The sequence below is a fragment of the Salvelinus sp. IW2-2015 genome, linkage group LG1 (assembly GCF_002910315.2).
Source record: "Salvelinus sp. IW2-2015 linkage group LG1, ASM291031v2, whole genome shotgun sequence".
Taxonomy (NCBI): domain Eukaryota; kingdom Metazoa; phylum Chordata; class Actinopteri; order Salmoniformes; family Salmonidae; genus Salvelinus; species Salvelinus sp. IW2-2015.
Window position 1 is genome coordinate 26,456,880 of NC_036838.1, and position 6,100 is coordinate 26,462,979.

The window sequence follows — 6,100 nt, forward strand, 5'->3', positions numbered from 1 at the left end:
TGAAACAAGTAGCCTACCTGCCCCCAACTCCATTGTTGACAGGCTACTCTGTTTGCACCTCTGGAGCTCTCCAGTTACATGCCACACCCAGTGACCTCTGATTCGGACATTTGACCACCCATCACTACCTTTGACCCTGCCCACCTGCAACAGGCCGTCCAACAGGCAGGTGGGACCGGGATCAGTATAAGAGCACGGTCCAGCCCAGTCTGGCCTTAGTCTTCAGCAAGTAGTGGCGGAATGAGGAGCTCTCTCATAAACCTCTGCTCTGCACACCAACAGCTGGGCCACAGCCCAGGTACCTTTTCCCCTGCACCCCTGGACTCTCCCAACACACACTAGGGTTAGTGCGCCACTGACCTATGTAAGTGAACTCTACTGGGACAGGGCACAGTCATTTATATATGTTGTACATGTATAGTTTGACTGTTAGTTATTAATATGTAACAACCTGTCTATGGTCCATTGTTGCATAACCTAAGATGACTGCCACCATGGTCATATCCTAAAGGCCTATTGTTTACATATTAGAATAGTGACCTAGCATACTAGCACTTTGCTAGCCGCTAATTGTATACTGCCTATATCACTGTGCTATGCTTCACTGTGTAGCCTAGCGTGCTAGCTGCTGTTGTATATATTACTGTGTGCTATGTTAGCCATACTAGCCAACATTGCTAGCCTTGCTGATGCTAGTTGCTTTGTATATACCGTGCACTGTATTTAGCCTACTAACTCATTGCCTAGCCCAGTGCGCTAGGCAATTTCCAATGCATAGCTACTGCCTTAGCTATTGTATATATTGTCTACACTGTGTGCTATGTTTAGCTTGTTGGCATGTTAATGCCGCCCTTTAGCAATGTAGCTATGTATGTAAGCCATTGTTTTATAATACTTTTTAATATTTGTAGCTACTTTTTAAGTAAATACCTGCAGTCAACTTGTGCAATACGTTAGGAAATAAAGAACATTGCGTTCTTCATTTCACCTGTCACATTATTATGTAGCTTACAATAGTACCCAGTCACGTCACATGGTGTTTGTTTACAATTACACAACGATGAGAGACCGGAGCCTTGTGAGTCACACACTGTAGAGCAGCATGCGCCAGGTGATCTAATTACAGTACGGAATTCACAACTAAATGTTTGCCAGCTAGATATCTTATAACTATTACGTTAACTGTCTAAAATCTACTAAATGCTTTGCAGTTGTCCATTTGATTTGCTAATTTTGTAGCTAGTTAGCTATCTGGCTAAGTGTTTAGCTTCTTCCAAAATCAAGCATTCGCTTGGTAACAGCAGAGAATTCCCTCCTGTTTCAAGAGCCTTGTTGGCTAATATTTGTTTGTGTGTGCAGCAAACTGTTAGTAGCAGTTTTGAGTTACTTGTATACTTTTATAGTTTAGGTCAGAAACTGTACAAAATGTTTGCAATGCACTCGTTAGCATTTAGTTAGCATTCTCTATGAGGTTTCCATAGTACTTGTTACCATTTTGTTAGCGTTCTAGTAAGTGACGTTTTTTGGGCTTAGAATATTAATACTTTTTAAATAAATACCTGCAGTCAACTTGTGCACTAGGTAATAGATAAAGCAGATCGCGTTCATCATTTCACCCGTTTTTTCATTATGAAGCTTACCGGTACTAGTTTCCCAAAACAATGGTTTGTGTCACGCCTGCTCCCGATGCCCATCATTACGCACACCTGTCACCATCATTACTCGCAGCTGCGCAATATTGAACTCACCTGGACTCCAATACTTTGTTGATTACCCCCTCTTTATCTGTCTGCTCCTCACATTATTCCCTGTGTCAGAATTGATGTCGTTATTTTTCCCCTGTCGAGACACTGTTTCTGTCCTTTTTCATGTCCGTTGTTCATTAAATGTTCTCCCTGTACCTGCTTCTCATCTCCAGTGTCTATCCTCACGGAATGCTGACACCAAAATTGGAAGCATCTGGGAGGCCTTGTTAAATGTTGGTGATGTCGGGTCCGGGTGCCGTCGTCGATGGAACCGGGGGTGCCTCAGCTAGCTCGTCGTGCTTTCTCACCCTAGCTGGCTCGAGAGATTTTTCTTGCCCCGGTGGGCTTGGCAGGTGCCCATTCTACGTCATTCCTCAGCCGGCCATCAGGCTCCCACGCCTCAGCCGGTTCATCAGGTTCCCACGTCTCCACGGGGTCGTCAGGCTCCCACGCCTCAGCCGGTTCGCCAGGCTCCCACGTCTCTGCTGGTTCGTCAGACTTCTATGCCCCAGCCGGCTTGTAGAGTGCCCATGCCTCGGCTGGTCCGTCAGGCTCGCCCAGGTGGGATGCCGGGTGGTGCCCCTAGAGGGGGGATACTGTCATGCCTGCCCCCGCTCCCCCTCTCTGGAGCTCGAGTGCGCCAGGATGCTCTTCATTACAAACATCTGTCACCATCATTACGCACCGCTGCGCAATATTGGACTCACCTGGACTCCATTACTTTGTTGATTTCCCCCTCTTTATCTGTCTGCTCCTCACGTTATTCCCTGTGTGAGCATTGATGTTGTTTTTTTGCCCCTGTCCAGATGCTGTTCCTGTCCTGTTTCATGTCCGTTGTTCATTAAATACTCTCCCTGTACCTGCTTCTCGTCTCCAACTTCGATTCTCACAGGTTTGAGCCAGTCACGTGTGTTTGTTTACAAAGAGGCACAAGGAGCAAAATGGTAGCTTCGTGAGGTGAGTAATTTCTGCAGCACAACTTAAGTGAGGCGATCAAGTTACACTTGTATGAAATTCACTGCTAATGCTTGCCAGCTACATATCTTATAACTATTAAGTTAACTATCTAAGATGTGCCAAATCAATTCTCTCCAGCTGGGTTTTGCTAACTTGCTAAGTAGCTAACGTTAGCTTGCAAGATCAAGCTTCCTGGTAACAGCAGCAGAGATCATCCCCTCCTAGATTAAGATAATATCTGTTTTGTGCATGCCACAAACTGCGTTTTGAGATACTTGCATAACTTTATGAGCATTTACCTAGCATTCGGTATGAGAAATTATTTAGTACTTGTTAGCATTTTGTTAGCATTCTGGTAAGTTATGTTTTTTGGGCTTTTTTTCAGTTTGAAAAAAAATTGGTGGCCCTTGTGTACACTATGTGTAATACTGAATATCCCGGAATGGCACAGGCACAATATGAAGGTTTCAAATCTGGATACCGCCCAACCCTAATATATGTACACTACTGTTATCATAGCACATTGCTTTCACCTTATTACCACTGTGTAAAATGCTCTTAATTATCTTCTTTCATATAATCCATTACCATTAGTTCCCTCCTCTGTAAATGTGTGTGTTGTGTGCCTGTCTTGGGTGTGAAATTAAGTGTGGATTTGATCCCTGTCTCCTGCTGGTCATTATCAGTCCTCTTACTGGGACTCTGGGGCAGTTGTACCTATACTAAACCGGCACTTCTTTCGGAGACCGCATATTAAAGCCTTTTTTCATTTCAAATTATAAAATATATTGATAATACATGTTTAAATTATTTTCCACAGCAAGTGAGGATAACATTTGGTGAGGATTACAGTGTGATCTGAGCTGCCGTCAGAACAAAGTTGAATAATGAAGACAAACTGTTGACTTGGGATCCGTTAAAACATAACCATATACCAGGTTAGAATCACACAATTGTTGACATTGCAAGTACTGTAAATGCAGTGTTTTGTTCCTCCAACAGATGTCAGTATGTAGCAGTTTAGGATGTCACTTTTGATCAGAAGGATTTTGACTATCAAATCAAATCAAATTTTATTTGTAACATGCACCGAATACAACAGGTGTATGCCACACTCTGATCTGTTTCACCTCTCTTTGTGCTTGTCTCCACCCCCCTCCAGGTGTCGCCCATCTTCCCAATTATCTTCAGTGTATATATACCTGTGTTCTCTGTTTGTCTGTTGCCAGTTCATTTAGTTTGTCAAGCCTACCAGCGTTTTTCTCCTTGCGCCTGTCTGTTTCAAGTTCCTGTTTTCTAGTTTTCCCGGTTTTGACCATTTCTGCCTGCCCTGACCCTGAGCCTGCCTGTCGTTCTGTACCTTGTCATATCACACTGGACTATTGACCCCTGCCTGCCCTGAACCTGGGACTGCCTTCCGTTCTGTACCTTTTGGACTCTGATCTGGATTACCGACCTCTGCCTGCCCTTGAACTGTCATTTTGCCTGCCCCCTGTTCTAGTAATAAACTTGTGTTACTTCGACACTGTCTGCATCTGGGACTTCTCCTGAGCCTTGACAGTACGAACTGGCCATGACTGACCCAGCAGACTTGGATCAGCTCCACAATGCCATCTCCTCCCAAGGAGCCACCATTGGAGAGCACGAGGAGATGCATCGTGGTCTGATGGAAGGGTTCCAGACCTTAGCAGAACGCCATGACCGAGCGTTGAACACATTGCTGGAGCAATTCCGCGGGTTGTCTGTTAGGCAGCCTACCACGACGGTAACCTCCCAGCCCCTCAGTAACCTGGCTGTTAGCAGCGCCGCCTCCACGGCCACCCGCTTACCTCCCCCGGAACGATTCGATGGAGAGTCGGGCACCTGTCGGGCGTTTCTCATTTAGTGTTTAGTTCTCATTCACCTTGACCATTCGGATCGATGGGCGACTACGGGAACGAAGGAAGGACAGGAGATTCGATTTCACTCGCCAGCCCAAGGTTCCACCTTGTCTTCCTGGGGGCTCGGAAGTTGCCAGGACCTCCGGGAACTGTTCAGTAAAGCCCAGGCCACTTCGCTTCCGCCGCACCGACCCTATGACTGTGGGATTGAACTTCTCCAAGGCACCACTCAGTCCTGGGGACGACTGTACTCTCTGTCGGGTCCGGAGACCAAGGCTGTGGAGACCTACATTGAGGACTCCCTAGCTGCAGGGTTCATCCGTCCTTCTGCCTCCCCCGCCGGCGCAGGGTTCTTCTTTGTGGAGAAGAAGGACAAAACCCTGCACCCGTGCATCGACTAAGAAAATATTTACTAAAATAAACTGAAGTAAATAAATAATATATATATTTTTTTTTAAATAACAAATCATTAAGGAGCAAATTTGAATCAATCATTCAATCAATCAAATGTATTTATAAAGCCCTTCTTACATCAGCTGATGTCACAAAGTGCTGTACAGAAACCCAGCCTCAAACCCCAAACAGCAAGCAATGCAGGTGTAGAAGCACTGTGGCTAGGAAAAACTCCCTAGAAAGGCCAGAATCTAGGAAGAAACCTAGAGAGGAACCAGGCTATGAGGTGTGGCCAGTTCTCTTCTGGCTGTGCCGGGTGGAGATTATAACAGAACATGGCCAAGATGTTCAAATGTTCATAGATGACCAGCAGGGTCAAATAATAATAATCACAGTGGTTGTCGAGGGTGCAACAGGTCAGCACCTCAGGAGTAAATGTCATTTGGCTTTTCATAGCCGATCATTCAGAGTATCTCTACCGCTCCTGCTGTCTCTAGAGAGTTGAAAACAGCAGGTCTGGAACAGGTAGCACATCCAGTGAACAGGTCAGGGTTCCATAGCCGCAGGCAGAACAGTTGAAACTGAGCAGCAACACGGCCAGGTGGACTGGGGACAGCAAGGAGCCGTCAGGCCAGGTAGTCCTGAGGCATGGTCCTAGGAAAGATTTAAGAGTACTGTAGATTATATATATTATAGATTTTATTTGTGATATATTCACTCACATAGTAGCCTTAAAAACACATTGTACTATAAGGATTGTGCCTGTTAAATAAATGTCTTTCCAATTCCCACTCATCTCACAATTTTCAGTTTGGTTTTCACTGATGCTATTAAATGACTTCTTGCAACTGTTTATCCAAATAAAATAAAGCATGTTGAACCCTTAACTGTGTGTGTGTGTGTGTGTGTGTGTGTGTGTGTGTGTGTGTGTGCGTGTGTGTGTACTCTTAGGACCCAGGGAAGTCCTGGATGGACAGGAGGAGGACAGAGAAGTGTGTGTTTAGGCTGATGCATAGCATTCAATGTGTGACAGTCACAGCCATATACTGACTGAGAGATGAGAGAAAGAGAGTGTGGGCGGGACAATGAGGGTGGGCGTAGTTTCACAAAAGCATCCTCACCAAT